This window comes from Trachemys scripta, chromosome 3 (genome assembly GCF_013100865.1).
Source record: "Trachemys scripta elegans isolate TJP31775 chromosome 3, CAS_Tse_1.0, whole genome shotgun sequence".
Classification (NCBI taxonomy): Eukaryota; Metazoa; Chordata; order Testudines; family Emydidae; genus Trachemys; species Trachemys scripta.
This window is the reverse complement of record NC_048300.1, coordinates 98,430,955-98,449,750: the sequence shown is the minus strand read 5'-3', so window position 1 is coordinate 98,449,750 and position 18,796 is coordinate 98,430,955. Positions and strand designations below refer to the sequence as shown.

Below are 18,796 nucleotides of genomic sequence, written 5' to 3'. Positions count from 1 at the left end.
AAGCTGGCCTGTCACACAGTGCATTGTTAACTGCAGTTTTGCTGGAACAACCTACGGGTTTACTTAATTCTCAATCAATGTTTTATGTTACACCAGCCAGAATATATCCTTGATTACCCAGGCAGTTACATTAACAAGCAATTTTATTTCTAGATGTTTGCTATATTGGTTTTTATTTTCTAAATTGTTTCATTTAGTTTCTTCAGTCCAGTGTAAAGGAGAAAGCTGTGTGCCTGAAATCTTGTGTTGTAGTCAGCCTTATGAAGAGGGAAAGCAAGTAAGTATCCAATCCTGTGATCCTGCAGATAGCCTTAAATGGATGCTGGGATCGAGGCCTAACTGATCAATACTACCAAAGAGATGGATCCAGATGGATGTGAAAAAGAGAGGGAAGAGGAGGAACAAATCTTGCTCTCAGAAATGTAGGATTTTCTTTTATGGCTGGTTAATATTATTTATAGAATGCTTTTTAAGTGTACGCTTTGCTTTACATGCAATAAACCTATGGTCCCTCCCACTCTGATTCAGAAGAATATAATGGGTCTTTGGAAGTTTTCTCATTGACCTCACTTGGACCAGGATTTCACCCAATAAATGGGATACTCTACCAGGGGTCCTCAAATTTCAATGCACTGCGATCTCTTCTGACAACAAAAATTATTACAGGACCCCAGGAGTGGGGGCCAAGCCTGAGCTAGCCTGAGCCAGCCTGAGCCCCACCACTCCAGGCCGGGGGACCGAAGCCCTGGGGCTTCAGCAAGTCTAACGCCAGCCCTGGCAACTCACTAAAACCGGGTCACGACCCACTTTAGAGTCCCAACCCATAGTCTGAGAACTGCTGCAGAAAGATTTCATGAATAGGGAGGGAGATTAACATAGGAAGGTTATATAAAAGCAGTAATTTTGGAGAGAGATTTAGAGGATAAGAGAAGAGGTCATATAATGTATAAAATAACTTTAATATAAACTTTTAAAGAAATTTTAGTTAAAATTATTTGTTTGTGAAATCAGAACAAAGCCCCAACTACATCATGTCAAATGGAAAATAATTTCTCTCCAAGAGTGAATTTTATATAGATAGATAGATAGTTGTAATTTGTGTGTGAGAGAGAGAGCTTTAACTAGGCCTTTGAACATCTCTGGAAAAGTCTTCCTCAATAAAACTCTGTTTGTTTCTTTCACAACTTGATTCTGGCTTTGACTTCAAGTTGTTCTTATTGCACTTCATTCTTTCATCAGTTCCTTATCTGAAACTGTCACATGGTGTAAAAAAGGGTTTTGAGAACTAGATATTGAGTAAATGTACCAATTTACATAGGGTCAGCATTGGAACATATTACATAAGATTAATGATGCAATATATACACATTCTGCTGTCAGTTATGTGACTAAGAGGGCCAAAGACCCAATTCTATAGCTTGTACTCATATTGAATGTGAGTAAGGGTTGCAGGATCTGGCCCCAAATCTTTAAGTCTTTATTCAGTCAAAACTCCTGTTAACAATTTTTGTGTCTGTGAACCGACTTGGCTTTCAGTTCTGTTGGTAGGTATGTGTGTCAGGGAATGAACAGCCAAGGGAAGGTATTTAAATATTCAAATTCAGTCATAGTTTATATCTTCAAATTCTATTACATACCTCAAAAATATGACCCTCTTATTTACTATAAAAGTAAGCATCAAAATATCAATTATAAGCCTATATCAGTTATTACGCACACAAAGCTACATTAAAAGAACATTAATGTTGCAAAGTAAAGCACTCAAACATTAGAAAATGATAGAACTAAGGTTGCCTGTTCAATCTTAATTTGGCCTCTGGTGGATAGCAGAACAATAGTCTTTAATTACATGATCATATGGTATTTCCTAGGGTTTTTTAAAAAGCTAACTGAAAAACAGAAATTCCATCCTGTGGCATCATGTGGACACCCACATGGTGCAGCCATGTGTCTGGAACCTTTAGATCCACTGCACATACCTCAATCACTTGAGATAAGGTAGTAACGGAGAGCAGTAGTAAATTGTCATAATCCATGTGGACCAGCACTTAAGGGAGAGGAGACACACACTTTGCCAGTGGGTTTTCTGACAGCAGAGGAAGGGTGAGTCTTGGGTTCCAGTCCAGGCTCTGCAAGGGAGTGTGTGTAGTGGGCACAGGCTCTTCTGCCTGTTTCCTCCAAAGCCTGACCCCTTCTGCCCATCCCCGGCAATCTATTTCTCTCCCAGTCCTGTCTGTTCCCTACCCTGGCTCTTGTTGCAGTGTCATTCTCATCACCTGCTGCAGGGGTGGCCAACCTGAGCCTGAGAAGGAGCCAGAATTTACCAATAGACATTGCCAAAGAGCCACTGTAATAAATCAGCAGCCCCCACCACTCCCAGCACCTCCCACCCACTGGCAGCCCTGCCAATCAGCGCCTCCCCCTTCCTCTCAGCACCTCCCGATCAGCTGTTTTGAGGCTGGGGCGGGGGGAGGTGAGGAGACAGGAAGGGGTGGAGTGGGGTCAGGGCCTGTGGCAGAGCCAGAGGTTGAGCAGTGAGCACCCTCTGGCACGTTGGAAAGTTGGCGTCTGTAGCTCCAGTCCCAGAGTCGGTGCCTATACAAGGAGCCACATATTAACTTCTGACGAGCCACAGGTTGGCCACCCCTGGCCTACTGTGATAGGGTGTCTACCCACACAAGACTGGAACGGATTAAGATGGCCAGGCAGGCCACTTAACTCCACTGGCTGCATCTGGAGGAGGAGCCAGAGAGTAGGGGGTTTATTGGGAGCAGGCTCAGCAGGGCAGGAACAAGCAGGACTTCCATAGAGCCAGGGAGCAGACAACAGAAGGGGACTGCAGGAAAGCAGGCTGCAGTCACTCCCTGGGAGGATGGTGGTGTGTTAAGACTATAAAGGGTGATCCACAGTTTCTCCCTGGGAGGAGGGAGTTGGGATGCTGGCAAGCCCAGAGAGTGGGGAGACATGAAGGTAGGAGAAGGCTCTGGGCAGAGCAGCAAAGAACAGCAGTGCAGGCCTTGGCTGCTAACTGGAGGGCCCCTGAGCTGGAACCCAGAGTAGAGGATGGGCCCAGGTTCCCCTACCAGTCACTGAAGACATGGCAAATACCAACAGTGTTTAGCTTAACGAGTTTTTAAAACTGGTTAGAATTTGGGGGAAGTTTTCTTCAGTAAAGACCCCATTTAAGGCAGAGTATGTTAGTACAACTCCGACTGAGTAAATTACACTAATCGACTCACAACTGAATTTGGCCCCAACTCTTTGGGGCACTATCATAGATTCAAGGACTGGAAGGGACCTCAAGAGGTCATTGAGTCCAGTCCCCTGCCCTCATGGCAGGACCAAATACTGTCTAGACCATCCCTGATAGACATTTATCTAACCTACTCTTAAATATCTCCAGAGATGGAGATTCCACAACCTCCCTGGGCAATTTATTCTACTGTTTGACCACCCTGACAGTTAGGAACTTTTTCCTAATGTCCAACCTAAACTTCCCTTGCTGCAGTTTAAGCCCATTGCTTCTTACTCTATCCTTAGAGGCTAAGGTGAACAAGTTTTCTCCCTTCTCCTTATGACACCCTTTTAGATACCTGAAAACTGCTATCATGTCCCCTCTCAGTCTTCTCTTTTCTAAACTAAACAAACCCAATTCTTTCAGCCTTCCTTCATAGGTCACGTTCTCAAGACCTTTAATCATTCTTGTTGCTCTTCTCTGGACCCTCTCCAATTTCTCCAGATCTTTCTTGAAATGTGGTGCCCAGAACTGGACACAATACTCCAGTTGAAGCCTAACCAGCACAGAGTAGAGCAGAAGAATGACTTCTCATGTCTTGCTCACAACACACCTGTTAATAAATCCCAGAATCATGTTTGCTTTTTTTGCAACAGCATCACACTGTTGAGTCATATTTAGCTTGTGGTCCACTATAACCCCTTTATAAAGCCCTGGCCTGTGTGAATGCCCCGCCCACTGATTAAGGCTCAGCCAATTACCAGAGGCTTCTAGCTTTCAGACCTTCCTTTGAAGCTCACAGCTTCCAACTGCCAGCCACAGCACACGGTCCTCCAAACAACCAAACAGACTGACAAACACAAGCTCAGCACACAGCAAGTAACCCCCAAACACACACTACAGGCATTGTCCATGCAATACTTATTCATCTTTATTTGATAAATGGTTACAAGTAATGGGGTTCAGTTTGTATTCCCAGCAGTTTTTCTGCCATCATACTGTGTTTGCATATCTGCCCTACCATGTTTGTATTAGTGAATTCTGGGAAAATCTGGACATAGTGCCTCAGGCCCCTGTTCAGTAAGGTATTCAAGCACGTCTGGTGTTAAGCACCCGAGTTGTCCCATTGAAGCCAATGACACTATTACATTTAAATATCTTTCTGAATCAGGACCTCAGTAAGAGAAAAAGCAACTGGAGAACATGCACACTGACTGATCAGTATCAGCAAAATGTGGGGCAATGTGTGGGCTTTGTACTTCACACAGAGCAGTGAAGAAGGACTAGCCAAACTGGTTATACAAATTTAGTTAGGGTGTCCAGTCCACACTGCAAAAAAGCTAAACTTGTTACAACATGATGCTTTGTCTACCCCTAGGCCTCTGGCATAGCAAAATATGGTTAGCTCAACACAGTTAGTATACTTACCACAGACACAAATGGAGTTTTAACCTTGTTGTATTCAAACACAAGCTATGTGTACAGCCAAACATGCCAGCAACTGATTACAAGTTATAACATGAACAGGGCCCAAAAAACTGTATTCTGACTTTCTGCCACTTCTGTTGCTACTGGTGGTTGTTGACATTCACTGAGGCAGCGTCTGTTCCATCCACAATTCTCAGTCTATCACTTACCTCCCTTCTCCTGTATCATTCTGCGCAATGCCGCCTACTCCCTATCAGGGGCATAGCCATCCGTGGGCCGCAGCCAACCCACTTAGCATCCAGGTCCACCCCCCAGCCCCAGCTCTGCTTCAGCTCCAGCTTATCCCACTCTGTCCACCCGGCACTCCAGCCGGGGAGCGGGGTTGTGATGTGAGGGTTTTCTCCGCCTGCCCGGTGCTCCAGCTGGGGAGCAGGGTCGGGGCGCAGGGGCTTGCCCTGCTCTCCAGCCAGCGAGCAGGCAGAGCAAGGCAAGCTCTCACGCCCTGACCCTGCTCCCCGGCAGGAGCACCAGGCAGAGAGGTAGAGCAGGCAGAGTGCCCATTTTTCCAGGGGCCCACAATTGGCTGGGGCCCTGAGCATGCCCCTTTGGCCCAGTAACTAATCTGCCACTGGGAGGAGGGTAAGCTTCAGGAGAACCAGTGGCAGCAGAGGTTTTTTGACACCTCAAAAAAGGTAGTCCTGCCACTTGGGGAGCCAGGACCGGCATGGGACTGGGATGGGAACCATTGCCCCTGGAGAGTGGCTTCTCCTCCCAGAGCTGGGTGTGAGCAAGGAGGCCCAGGCCAGAGCATCCATTGCCCCCCCCCCAAGGCTGGCTGGAGGGAGTGTGGGGCTCCCCCATCATTGCTCACCCACCATCAAGGCCCACCCAAATGTTCCAGCCTAGCTACATCACTATTCCCAATATCCCATGCTCTGATCCATCCCCACCCACTCTGGTCCTCCTGTTCCTCTACCCTACCTGTAACTTTACTCTTCACCCCCTCACTCCTTCATACCTCCCCCCACTCACCCTGCTGCTTCTCTGCTCTGATACTCCATTCTCAATCATCTCCTCCCCCACACCCTCCACTCCCCACACCCTTATTTAGCTCCCCCGACCTGCTCTAACTGCACTAACAACGAGGAGTCCTTGTGCCACTTTAGAGACTAACAAATTTATTTGGGCATAAACTTTCGTGGGCTAGAACCCACTTCATTAGATGTATGGAGTGGAAAATACATGTAGACAGGTATAATTGCACAGCACATGAAAAGATGGGAGTTGCCTTACTAAGTGGGGGGGTCAGTGCTAACAAGACCATTCAATTAAGGTGGAAGTGGCCTATTCTCAACAGTTGCCAAGAAGGGGTGAATACCAAGGGAAGGAAAATCACTTTTGTAATGCTAATGAGGCCAAAGCAATCAAGGTGGCCCATTTCAAACAGCTGACAAGCAGGTGTGAGTATCAGCAGAACAGGGTTAAAACAGCCACTTAAGCAAGGTTGTGCTGACCCCTTGCACTAGGTGCCCATCTGCTGCAACGGCCCCTTCTGAACCAGAGCACCAGGAAGGGGTAGCAAGGGACAGTTGGGCCCAGCAGCTGGCTACAGCCAGAGCCACCCACACTTCCTAGCAGCTGGGGAACCCCCTCAGCCTGTTCTCAGAAGTGACCCACCGCCAAGCTCTCCCCGAAGCAGGCCTGGGGAGAGTAGGAGGGGGCTGTACCAGTCGGTCCCCAAATCATCCATGGCTCTCGCAGCAGACCCTGGGAGAGCCCCGCGCACCTCCCCAATTTCCACCTCCAGACCCCCGGGCTTCCCCACCATGCCGCGGCAGCCACTGGGAGACCCCTTCCCCCGCTGGCTCCCAGGCTCTGGAAGCCCCCAGCGCCCTGGCTCTCCGCGCCCCGCAGCGCAGCATCCCGCGGCCGGTCACTGCCGCGGCCTGGAACTGCGGCCAATGGGCCCGGACGGGGGAGGAGCCTGGGCGGGGCGCGTGAGGGGCTGGGGAAACTCCCTGCGCCCAGCCCGGCTTGACAGGCTCCCTCGAGGAAGCGGCACGTTTCTGCGGGAGGACGCGGCTGAAGCAAGCAGCGGGGACTCAGCCTCTCGCCCATCTTCCTGGAGCGGTGAGTTCCGCCGGGGCCCTTTGCCTTGCGGCTCGGGCAGAGCGAGCCTCCCCCCGGCCGAGGGCTGCCGGGGCCCCTGTGGGGATGGAGGGTTTGGCGGCGTGCGCCCCTCTCAGCTCTAAAGCCCCCCGTCTCTTTCGGCTACTCGTGGGAGCCCGGAGTCTTCCTGTCTCCTCTCAGCCTCCCGGGTCGGGGCGCGCTCCTCTCGGCTGGGTGCGGTGGGCGTGAGCTGAGCCGCCCGCCGCTCGCTTCGGGGGAAGTCGTAGCATCTGAACTTTGCCGAATAGGCCGATGCGGTACCTGCTGGAGAGGGGCGGAGGGGTGGCAGTGGACTCAGGGAACAATCCCGGGCTAGGAAGGGGGCTTGGGGCGCCTGAGACAGATGGTTGTTTTAATTGGAAGATCATCAGCCAGTAAGAAACTAGACAAGTTCAGGTTCCCTTCAAATTGTACCACATTTGGAAAGCTCCGGGGAAATATTAAAACTAACTCCTTTCCATCGTGCTTGAGACACAGGTAAAGTACCATGGCCCTTTCAAACAAAAGCAAAAGAGAACAATATTATGGTGTAGTAACGAGCTAGTGTTCTGAGTCTAGGTGTGCTTTGAAATAGTCTCTCTCTTTTTTTTTTAATCTCAGGGAAAAGAGATGCAGTGTGTTTGTTTTTCAAGAAAGTACCTGGTTTAGAAGGTGAAAAGAGAATTTATGATATCTGGCTGAAAGCTATTTTAAATCCTTTAAAAAAAATACATATTCAGCTGTAATTGCTTAATCCTGTGACCAAGAACAACAAAATCAGGATCTCCCTACTCCTCCAATCTATGTAACCTAGCAAATGCTAACTTCATTAACGATTCTGGTTGTGTATTACAGTCCAAACTCAGCTAATATGTGTATTTGCCTTTAGATCCAGAATATAAAAGTCATTTTGCTCTCTCCTTAGCCACCCCAGAATGACCCATGATTAACTGACTGAACAAGTTACCTTTCTTTGACTCTTCCTACTAACTGATTGGAATTGATGTTCCTGTTAAAATAAGTACCTCCATATATTTGAGATGGCCTTTTGTAATACAAACTGAATGATAGTGGGACAGGAAGTGACTAGAGGACTGGCATTGGCCTGAAAATGGTAATTTAAACTTCCTGTTCCTACTCTTGAATTGTGAGAGTAGGCATTAAAACTGTGAGGCTTTCTTTTTTTTTTTTTTTTTAATGTGTTCAGACATTGAAGAAGGAAAATCAGTGGCTTTTATACATGGCCTCACAATTTGAGGAGAACTTAAACTGTGTCATTATTTTCTGATAATACTGTTACTTAGCACTTTAAATTTTCAAAGGGCTGTGCAAGTGTGATGCTCCTGTATGATAGGTTACACAGTATTCTTCTTATGCTGATGGAGAGCTTGAGCCTTTGTTTACTCTTTCTTATGGTGCCCTCCACCCATGAATAATTGTCACTTTTCTTCAGTTTAAGGCTTGAGATTAGCTACTGCTCACAGACTATTGAGTGCCCAGTTAAATATGGCAGGTGTATTTATGAACCAAGCAATGGAGTTAGCCAGCTGGTTTCCATGTTTTGTTTTGTTTTCCTTCAGTCTAAAATGGTAACATAACAAGTGTTAGGGTAAGGTTTCGATTAAGAATAGAGGGGTGAGACACAACCTCTTCTCGTGAATAATGTGTCTAATGTTTCAGATTATCATTTTCTGTGGTAATAGTAGTGTCTGATCATTGCAAATAACTGCAACACAATACCATACAAAATCACATGCCATACCATACCACACTGTCATGAAGGTTTATCATGTAACTTGGTTAGGTTTACTGCTATAGTTTTAATAGTAAATAATAAACTGTTAAGTTATTTTTATAGTGTTGGGAAGTCTAGACCTATACTTATGTCCGGGGGGCAGAATGTGAGAAGGAGAGTACCTCTATTTGACAGAAATGTAACATTAGTCAAAGTCACTAATTGCTTTACTGTAGTAGTTTCTTTGCATGTTTATGGGGCAAACTAGTGTGTGGGGAGTCGTGGGGGGGACAGCACTATAGTACATTACAACTGTAGATGGCAGATGTGTTGTACCTGACTCAGAATGAAGGGGGGGCGGGGCAGAGAGAGCAAGAGGAATTTCCTGTGGGTTTGTGGTGTTGGAGCAGCACGAATAGGGTTCCACGCTGCAGGCAGGATCTAGTAGGAGACTTAAAGCCATGCTCTGTACCAGGGTACAGAGTAATAGAGTGGCATCCTGGTAACTTAACATGCTTAAGTTCACTACAACTTTCCATCAGAAACATTTTCAACTATTAAAAAAATGCAGTGTCTGCTTTCCTCAACTTTTTTTTAATTGAAAATGGTTGCCCAAAAAATTTCCATATTTCCATTTGCAATTGCCAAACTTTTTTTTTTTTTTTTTTTTTTTAATGAAAAGTCAAAATGTTTTCAGGATGATTCCAGCCATTTCTCTCACTACCACTGAGTACTGGATTGTTTCACTGAATGTTTTATTTGAGAGAAGTTTGCAAACTGAGACCACACAGAAATGGGGGGGGGGGGAAGTAGCCCTGGTCACTAATGGTATTTGATTGTCTGGAAATCTGACCAGCTCCTCAATTTGTGAACTTCTTTTAACAAACAGACATGTGGCCTCCCTGAATGAAAGCAGAACTAATGGTTACTTTCCCCCATGCACCATAATCATCTGAGTCTTATTTGGCTCAAGTCTGAACCAGCTCACTGTTATCCATTCCTCAATCTCACCTGAACCACAAGAGACACTCAACTACACTCTCCAGGCCCGCGATAAAGCTGATGAATGTTGCCGTCATTCTGAAAACACTTCAGCCCATGCCTCCTTGCTAAGTCTTTCATACATCTAGAACAGGAAAGTACCCAAAATAACCCTCTAGAATCTATTGGAAGGAAGAAAAGAAAGAAACAAAAATTACCGAGGGTAGCCCCATGTACTTCTACAAATCACCACCTCATTATCCATAGATCAATGACTGCTAATAGATCTAACATCAGCACTGCAGAGCCTTTTATGATACTGACTTGTGTGGCTGCAGTTGTGCGTTAGAAGTCAATTTGTAAATACAAACAAGAAAAACACCTTGAGAGGTTATATATGCTTGATCAGGAAAGGACATTCTAAGCGCCATATGCGATAATATTCCTAGTTAGGCTTTGTCAACATTGCTGGTGTCCCAGGAGTATAACAGAGAATTCATCCCCCCCCCCCCCATTTAGGGAAATCTTTCTTGTGCAGGATGATCTCATTAATCAGTGCTGGTGATTTTAATCTTTGACTTGCCTTTACACGACTCTGTATATGACAAGTGGCCAAGGCAGATTACAAGCTACTGCTTTAAATGTACAAGAAGATGTCGAGGTCAACTTCCTCATGATGGTGGCTTACTGTTTTAACTCAAATTGCAGGCTGGGGGAATAAGGGGGTGGGTGACTGTGGGTCTTGCACATGGCTGGACTGAAATGAACTAGAGTGCAAGATCGACCCTCTGCTTCAAATTAGTTTCAGTTTACTTCTTGAAAAATATCTACTCTAGAAGAGTATATATGCATTGAAGACACAAATGAGATAAGGGCAACATGATCTTGCCACAGAAAAAGAGCAATTTATGCACCCTCTCCTGGGCTCTCGGGCATGATTCCCGTTAATTTTAGTCAGGGGCTTGCCTTGGGAAGAAATGCAGAATTGGACCCAGTGGAACAAAGCAAGAGTAGTTACATTTTCTGTATTTGGAGTGGAATGCTTGTCAATATTTTGCAGCTATAGACTAAAGGTCAGGATCTGTGCTCTCTCTCCAAGTGTAATAGGGCGTGTGTAGAAAAGGGTGGGGTGGGAAGGGAAGGCTAGCATTGCAAAAATAGATTTTTCACTTCCAGGATTCTCTCTTGTTACAGGGGCTGATCAAGTCCCTGGCATGGATTGGTATGCACTACAGAATAATCAGTACAAAGCATTCCAGCTATTGGCATGTCCCTGTGCTGAGTTCGCAGGGTGTGGGTGTAACTGCTGGGGGTATCTCCTGGGGCCAGTTAAGCTGGCTTTTTGGACCCTTTATAGCTTTTGAGCTGCTGTAGAGGTTGCAGTAAACCCCAAAATTGGCCCCTAACTGTATCAAGGCACTAATTTAGGTTAATAATACTATTGAACAATAATCTGTTGTAACACAAAATGTTGGAGATAGTTTTAAAAATGCTGTCACATCAGCAGCATAACTATATGAGAATGCAAACCTCCCCATTGCCGCCCCCCCCCATGATATTTCAATATGTGCATTCTAAATTCTGTAGTGTTTTATTTGAAACTTAAAAATTTCCTCCACTCTTACTCATTATACCAGGATGTAAGTTTATGGGGTATGGTCTATGAGCTTAGACTGTTCAGAATTGTCTATCTTTAGAATTCTCAGTATAAATGGGTTTATCTGACTGGTAACCACTAACAACCTCATTTTACTACTCCGATGTATGTTTCATGTCCTCTTGCTTGTTTATTTATAAATTCTATTTCATAGTAGAAATAGCATTTCTATGATCATATTGTACTTATGTGGTGTGATGTTTGGGGGATCACCCAGACCAATAAAGGGTTCTGCTTTGTAAGTTTGGGCATCTTAATACTGTGCTGCAATGTCAGTGCTCTGGCACCAGTAGCCAACTTACAAGCATAAGGTCCCACTCTGGCTTCCACCAGCCTCGTTACTGTTTTGCATGGTGACTTCAACAATCCCTTTGGTCCGAGTTCTTCCCCTCCAAATCCATCTCCCTGAGTTGTCAACTATCAGACACTCAGAATTTTCCCCTCTGGTTCATCACCCTCAAAGACGTGAAACCTGCCCCCAATTATTAGTTCACTTTGGCGCACACACTTCATACAGTTTGCACAATAGAGATCTGCTTGGGGTAAAAATAAACAAAATTTATTTAGTAGAAAAATCCTTGGATTCAAAGATGAAATAATAAGGAAAAGCAAATGCATCCGAGTTACACAGAAAATAAAGATGTAATCTCAGGCTTTACACTTTTTTTATTGGAGAAGGGAATATAGGTTACCTATTGCCTCAGAAGAGTTTCCCAGTATGACCTTTGTCCTAGAGGGGATCCAGTGCTTTCCAGACAGCATCCCACTTTCTTGCTGGCCCTCAGTTTCTGGATAGCCTTTACTTCAAATCCCTTCCCTTTTTAACAGGGTTTGCAGTTTGTTCATTCTTTTTCCCCCCTTCCCTTTTTCTCAGAGTATGGTAATTCACGATGACACAGAGCAGGGGGGTTTCCGAGACTGGGATTTTCTTTTCAGGTTTTAAATTGTTTGTGTTTTCCCATAATGGTCTACCATTGTCTCTTACTGGCTGGACAGCGTAGGTGGTTGGAGCTGGTTTTGTATAAACAGCTGGCTTGGGAGATGTCTTTCCTGCCTGATTGCCTCACCACACTGCTGTGAGATGATCTAGATGTACTATAGTTACAATTACAAATTTCTGCATGCATTTATAACAATAACCTGTGTGTGAGCGTGTATTCTAATGACCACTGAGTTCAGGACATTACAAGCTTTCATAAAAGATCTTACTTGACATTTTTTTTTATACAAACAGTTGATTCAATTGCTTATTCTTTGGGATCCATTTTCTCCTTGGTGTGTCAGGACCTTGATTCTTACATATGGGCACAGTCACTCAATCCTGTCTTCCATACAGGGATATCATGGTGATTATATGTTCAAAGCATTGCAGCAACATTACATTATGTGCATTACAGTATGAGTAAGTGCTTAGTAATATTAATACCTTGCCTACTGACTCATAGTGAGGCCCAAGAAGTATAGTAATTGCCCAGAAATGCATGGATGGCTGTGTCTTACTGCTTGTATTTGTGGTATGTATGTAAGTGTTACTGTATGATTTGCATAATGTATGATTTCTGTGACTCTATTCAAGTCACTTAACTCCTCTGCTCTATTTTACCTAATTGCCAAACTGGATATAAAGAGATATTTGTTTTATCTTGAGGTTTTTTTTTTTTAAATAATGTGTAGGGTAAGAGCCCAGAACACTGGGTGGGTAGCTATAGTTGTATTTTTAAAAAATTGAAGAAATAAATATTTTCTCAGGAGTTTTGTGATTAATAGATGTTGTTTCTAAATGCTAAAATTCACTAGAATGGGCCACTAGCCCCAAGCCTTCAGTATTTCTGATAATTGCCTCTTGCAAAACCATTTTAAAAGTTGGTAGACATGCACAGTCTCCAGTACAAGCCTGTAGAATTACTTTCCTGTACACCCAAGGGCACCCAATTAATTTATCCTCTTCCCCAACCCTCATCCAAATCCTTAGAATGCTTTTGGCATAGACATATTGTCTTCAGTTGAAAGGAATCAGCAGTATTGGGGGGGCAAAACCAAAATGCTAAGCTTAACTCTGTTCATGGGCCTTATAGTGAGGGTGAATAAAATGTGTTGTTTTTTTTTTTTGTTTGTTTGTTTGTTTGTTTTCTCCCCTCAATCACCACAGCCCTGGTATAAGACACTCAAAAACCAAACTTACTTAGCTGTAATCAGTCAAATTCAGAGAGTGACTTCCAGCACGCTAGACTCCACTATTCATACCTTCTTTCCCATATTTGTATACCAAGATGACCAAGGGACTCATTACTAATCCAGGTCCGAAGACTGTCATAGGATGCTGGAACCTGGTCAGTAGTGATACATGAGCTGTACAGAATTCTCCCATAGAGAACTTGGAAAACTAATTTATGGTCTCATTAACTCTTGAAGAGATTTGAATCCTAGCTGAGTACCATAAAACTGGCTTTCTACTCTGACTAGCCGGGAACCATATGCGCTGACTCCGTGGGTGCTCTGGGGCTGGAGCACCCACAGAAAAAAATTGGTGGGTGCTCAGCACCCATTGGCGGCTCCCTGTCCTGCCCCACCCTGCTGCAGCTTGCCTCCGCCTCCTCTGCGAGTGCACCGCCGCATCCTGCTTCTCCCCCTCCCTCCCAGCGCTTGCACCATGAAACAACTGATTCGCGGGGTAGGGAGGGAGGGGGAAGGAGGACGAGGGGGAACATGACTCTCTGGGGGAAGAGGCGAGGCCGGGGTGGGGATTTGGGCAAGGGATCCAATAGGGGCAGGGGGCGGAGTTAGGGCGGGGACTTTGGGGATGGGGTTGGAATGGGGGCGGGGTCAGGGGCTGGGGGCACAGGTACCCATCGGCGCCAGAGAAAGCTGGCGCCTATGTTGACTTGCATGTTGTGGTGCTACTAGAATACAAACAATAAAAAATTATTTAATTTCAAATTCTTGCCCACTGCTGGCATATAAAAACATCAAGGAAGGAAACAAAGCAATTATACATGTATCTATATCCTCTGTTCCCAACTCCCATTTACCCCAAGCCTTCTGGATAAAATGTCCAATAAAACTCATTCCTTGCAGAAGATGGCTGGTACCACCTGTAAGGGACTCATTAATATTGGCATCCAGATAACATGATAAATGGTATGTTGGAAATATCAAGATACCCAGGGTCATGGAATAAGCCTGGGAAATATGAGATATGAATAGAAAGACCTGGAAAGTGTTACTCAGGAGGTGCAATACAACCTTACTCTGTATTGAAGTTGTTGAACACTATTACAGAAATGTGGACTAGTCAAACAGGACACTCAGGCAATTAACATTCAAGTGGTTAGTGCCTCATTTCATAGTACTAGAGGCACCAACTATTTGAATGTTAATTGTTTTTGATTCCTAGTTCTTCTTGTCACCTGGGGAAGACAATAGACATCCTGAAGATTGAGACTACTGGATAAACAAAGCCATCAAAGGTTGGAAGCATCATTAAAAGCTAACATGTCCAGGGAATTAGATATGGCATTAGACATGGGTAATTAACTTGTTCTGGGATGATGACATGCTCTGAGATGGAACTCAGTATTCAAGAACTTTGCTATTTAGCTATTCAAATAAATGATGGGGTGGGGAGAAGCAAGCTTATCCTGAAAAACTTAATTAAATGTTAAGAAAGGGAAAAGAGAAGTGTGTAAGCAAGTCTTTAAAAGAGAACTGGCCTATTACCTCGTCAACTGGACACACTCCCACATAGAGTAACTTAAAACATAGAGTGGATAGGCAGAGAGAGGATGAGCTCGCTCTCTCTATCAGATAGGAGAGGAAAGGAAGCAGGTCTTAGCTGTAACCTGAAATGGATAACCTGCAATATTCTGTTGATGAATTTTTGATAGTTGTATGAGATTTCTGTAGGTCTCTAAATGTTAGTTAGTGTTAAAGGATGATTTTTTTTTTCACCCCAAGATACACTTACATCTCTAAATTTGGGGAGAATGAGAGGATTAAAGTTTTCTTAAAATTCTCAATGTTTAGATAAAATCCTCCACTTCCTGGTTTTAGAGGCTGTATGCTCTACTCCAATGTTAGGAGCAAGAGACCTTCGAACCACTCCGGGGCAGACAGGCAGAGTTCCAATGACTAGGGTATGACTTTGCCTATGTATATGTAGCATTGTCCAGAGCTAGTTTTGGGGAGAAAGGAAAAAAAAAAAAAAAGTGACTTGAGGGATGGGAGTCTGTAGTTCCACAAGCTTCTGGCTACGGTGGAGAAATTGCTTCTCTGGACTGCCTGGGAGTGATGTTCTGGGAGCTGACAGGCTTGTGATAACTTCAGAAGTACAGGATGCACTAAGCAGCCCTTGCTTCCCTGCTTACGTCCCCGTCCTTTCCCTGCTAGTGTTAAGTTCTAAAAATGCTAAAGAAATAGTTCAGTAGCTAGTGATCCTCTTTTACTCCTATAATTCAAAGGCCATAATTTCAAAACATTTGATTTAGTGTGTACTGTGATCTCAAGAACTAACTTCAATATCAGCTACTACTTACTGTGCACAGTGACTTTTTAAAATATACAAGATGCACTCGACTCAACATTGTGATCTCTTTGGACTGATCATCATTTTCCTGTGAAAGTCATCTTGTTAGCTTTTACAACATGGATTTGTTATCTGTTCTCCACGTTACTGTTGTATCACACTATTGCATTAACATCCACCAGACAAATTATTAAATCTACTGTACAATAAGTACTACTTTCATAACCGAAATAAGTCACTAGAAAATTGTCATGAGATCAATGTCGACATCTTTTAAAATGAACACTTCAGTTGTATTTTAATGTGTCTCTTACGTAAAATCAGAATAATTTAAGGAACAGTGAGAGACTGCTGTCTTGTGACTGCATTCTAATTTCCTGCCAGACCAAGGAAAGCTCATCTCTCTCACCAACAGAAGTTGGTCCAATAAAAGCTATTACCTCACCCACCTTGTCTCTCTAATATTCTGGGACCAACACAGCTACAGCAACAGTGCATATGTACATAAAGGAATGCTTGGACAATCAAATGATCTAACTGGGTGAAAGCCCATCAGCACTGAATTGTCCACAAACAGTGTGGGAAAACTACTGAAATGTACTGAGATGGATTATAAAAGAAACTTCCCTTATGGCCAGATTATTTCATAATTGTCCACTGCAGGGTTTCTTGTATCTTATTCTGACACATTGGATACTGGCTATTGCTAGAGACAGGATACTAGAGTAAACCGACCACTGGTCTGATCTAATATGGCAATTCTTTTGTATTTTATATTACAATATGTATTAGCTCTTAGCTTCTTTGACAAAGTTACAGATGAAAGAAGAATGTATATTGTGGCTCAAAATGCATTTTACAAATGTTTGTGTTTTTATCTTCTTAGATGGCAACTGACACTTTGTTTCCATATATCCTGTTGCTATATCCACATCCATTTTAGTATTAAGATTTTCACCAGTACTTGAGGAAGTAAATGCTATTAACCAATTCTCATTAACTAATATTACTCTGTGGATTTATTTATTAATGCTACAAAAAAGGAACAAACATACACTGAATTTCCCCAGTGCTGTTAGTAATATATGGAGCATTGAAGGCTCTGGAAATTTCACTAATCTTCCTTCTCAAAAGTCAAGGGCACTGGACATGTACATCTTAAAACTTAAACAAAGGTGTTTTTTGTTCCGGTTATCAATTAACCTTTTGGTGCTATCTACCATCCAAGATCTGGCCTGCTATGGTATGCATCAGGGTTTAGTTGACTGCCTGAATCAAGCAGTAATAACTCTGCCTAAACTGAAACTAGTCCTTTGCAGTTAGAGACAATTGTTTGGTTTTTGCCTCTTTTAAATTTGGAGGGTGAATGCTGCTTGGAGGTAGGATAATTAGTGAAGCAGCATGATGTGTAACACTGGAGCAATAGTAGAAATGAATACTTGCAGCACTGTGAATAATAGGTCACCTGTGCCGCTGAATTCTGTTATTGCAAATATCTTCTTTTGACAGGTATTTTAAATTGCATCAATTCAGAGCCCTCATTATCTGACACAGCTTTGCTTGTACATAAAGTGTGCTCTGCCCAAGCCACTCAGTAACCAGGCATTTCAGAGAGCTAAACGTAGTTGCAATCTTATTGCAACACATACCACATCAAGAATTTGTAACCCTCCTGTGCATCATGGGAAAACTGTTTGTGGTTGTTGTTAATAGACAGAAGTTTCATTCTGTCATGGGAAGATCACTATACGGGACAGATTCTCAGCTGGCTAAATTTAAAATTTACATCAGGAGAGGATCTAGCTTCAGGCAGCTAACCTGACTGTTGCAGAAATTAGGTAGCCTACATTCCGAATGTGTGTGTGTCTGAGAATAGTTGAATTGCAAAAGGAAAATACTCCTTACAGGGACAGACTTCCTGAAAGTGTACATTTCAAAATGAATATTAAAAATTGCATATGAAAAAATGAAGGCTAAACCAGGACATTTTCAGTTAGGTTTTTATAGAATCATAGAATTGGAAGGGACCTCGAGAGGTCATCTAGTCCAGTCCCCTGCACTCGTGGCAGGACTAAGTATTCTCTAGACCATTCCTGGCAGGGGTCTGCAGGGCCGGCTCCAGGCACCAGCTTACCAAGCAGGTGCTTGGGGCGGCCACTTTGGAGAGGGGCGGCAGCTGCTCGGGGGACGGACCTCACTCCTGCTCGGAGCAAGGACCTTCCGCCGAATTGCTGCAGCAGATCGTGATCGTGGCTTTTTTTTGTTTGGCTGCTTGGGGCAGCCCAAACCCTGGAGCTGGCCCTGGGTGTCAGTCTAACCCGCTCTTAATCTCCAATGATGGAGATTCCGCAACCTCCCTAGGCAATTTATTCCAGTGCTTAACCACCCTGACAGTTACGAAGTTTTTCCCTAATGTCCAACCTAAACCTCCCTTGCTGCGATTTAAGTCCATTGCTTCTTGTCCTATCCTCAGAGGTTAACCTTTTTCTTCCTTCTCTTTGTAACAACATTTTATGTACTTGAAAACTGTTATCATGTCCCCCTAAATTCTTCTTTTTCCAGACTAAACAAACCTAATTTTTTCAATCTTCCCTCATAGGGAACAGCGTTACACTGTTGACTCATATTTAACTTGTGGTCCACTATGACCCTCAGATCCCTTTCCACAATACTCCTTCCTAGGCAGTCATTTCTCATTTTGTATGCGTGCAACTGATTGTTCCTTCCTAAATTGAGTACTTTGCATTTGTCCTTATTGAATTTCATCCTATTTACTTCAGACCATTTCTCTGGTTTGTCCAGATAATTTTGAATTTTAATCTTATCCTCCAAAGCACTTGCAACCCCTCCCAGCTTGGTATTGTCCACAAACTTTATAAAAGTACTCTGTATGCCATTATTTAAATCATTGAAGAAGATATTGAACAGAACTGGACCCAGAACTGATCCCTGTGGGACCCCACTCATTGTCTTTCCAGCATGACTGTGAACCACTGATAACTACTCTCTGGGAACGGTTTTCCAGCCAGTTTTGCACCCACCTTATAGTAGCTCGATCTAGGTTGCGTTTTCCTAGTTTATTTATGAGAA

At 43.8% G+C, this 18,796-nt stretch overlaps 1 protein-coding gene across 3 annotated transcripts in view; it reads left to right on the top strand.

The window, feature by feature from the left end:
* STX11 (syntaxin 11) overlaps nt 1-18,796 on the top strand; it is a 41,770-nt gene that overhangs the window by 11,840 nt on the left and 11,134 nt on the right. Inside the window, exon 2 of one of the 3 annotated variants that reach the window (XM_034765491.1) lies at nt 198-277. The gene's annotated coding sequence lies outside the window, so the exon portion shown is untranslated. Of the gene's footprint in view, nt 1-197; nt 278-6,696; nt 6,794-18,796 lie in introns of those variants that run through there. The other 2 variants (XM_034765490.1, XM_034765492.1) reach the window with 2 other exon arrangements.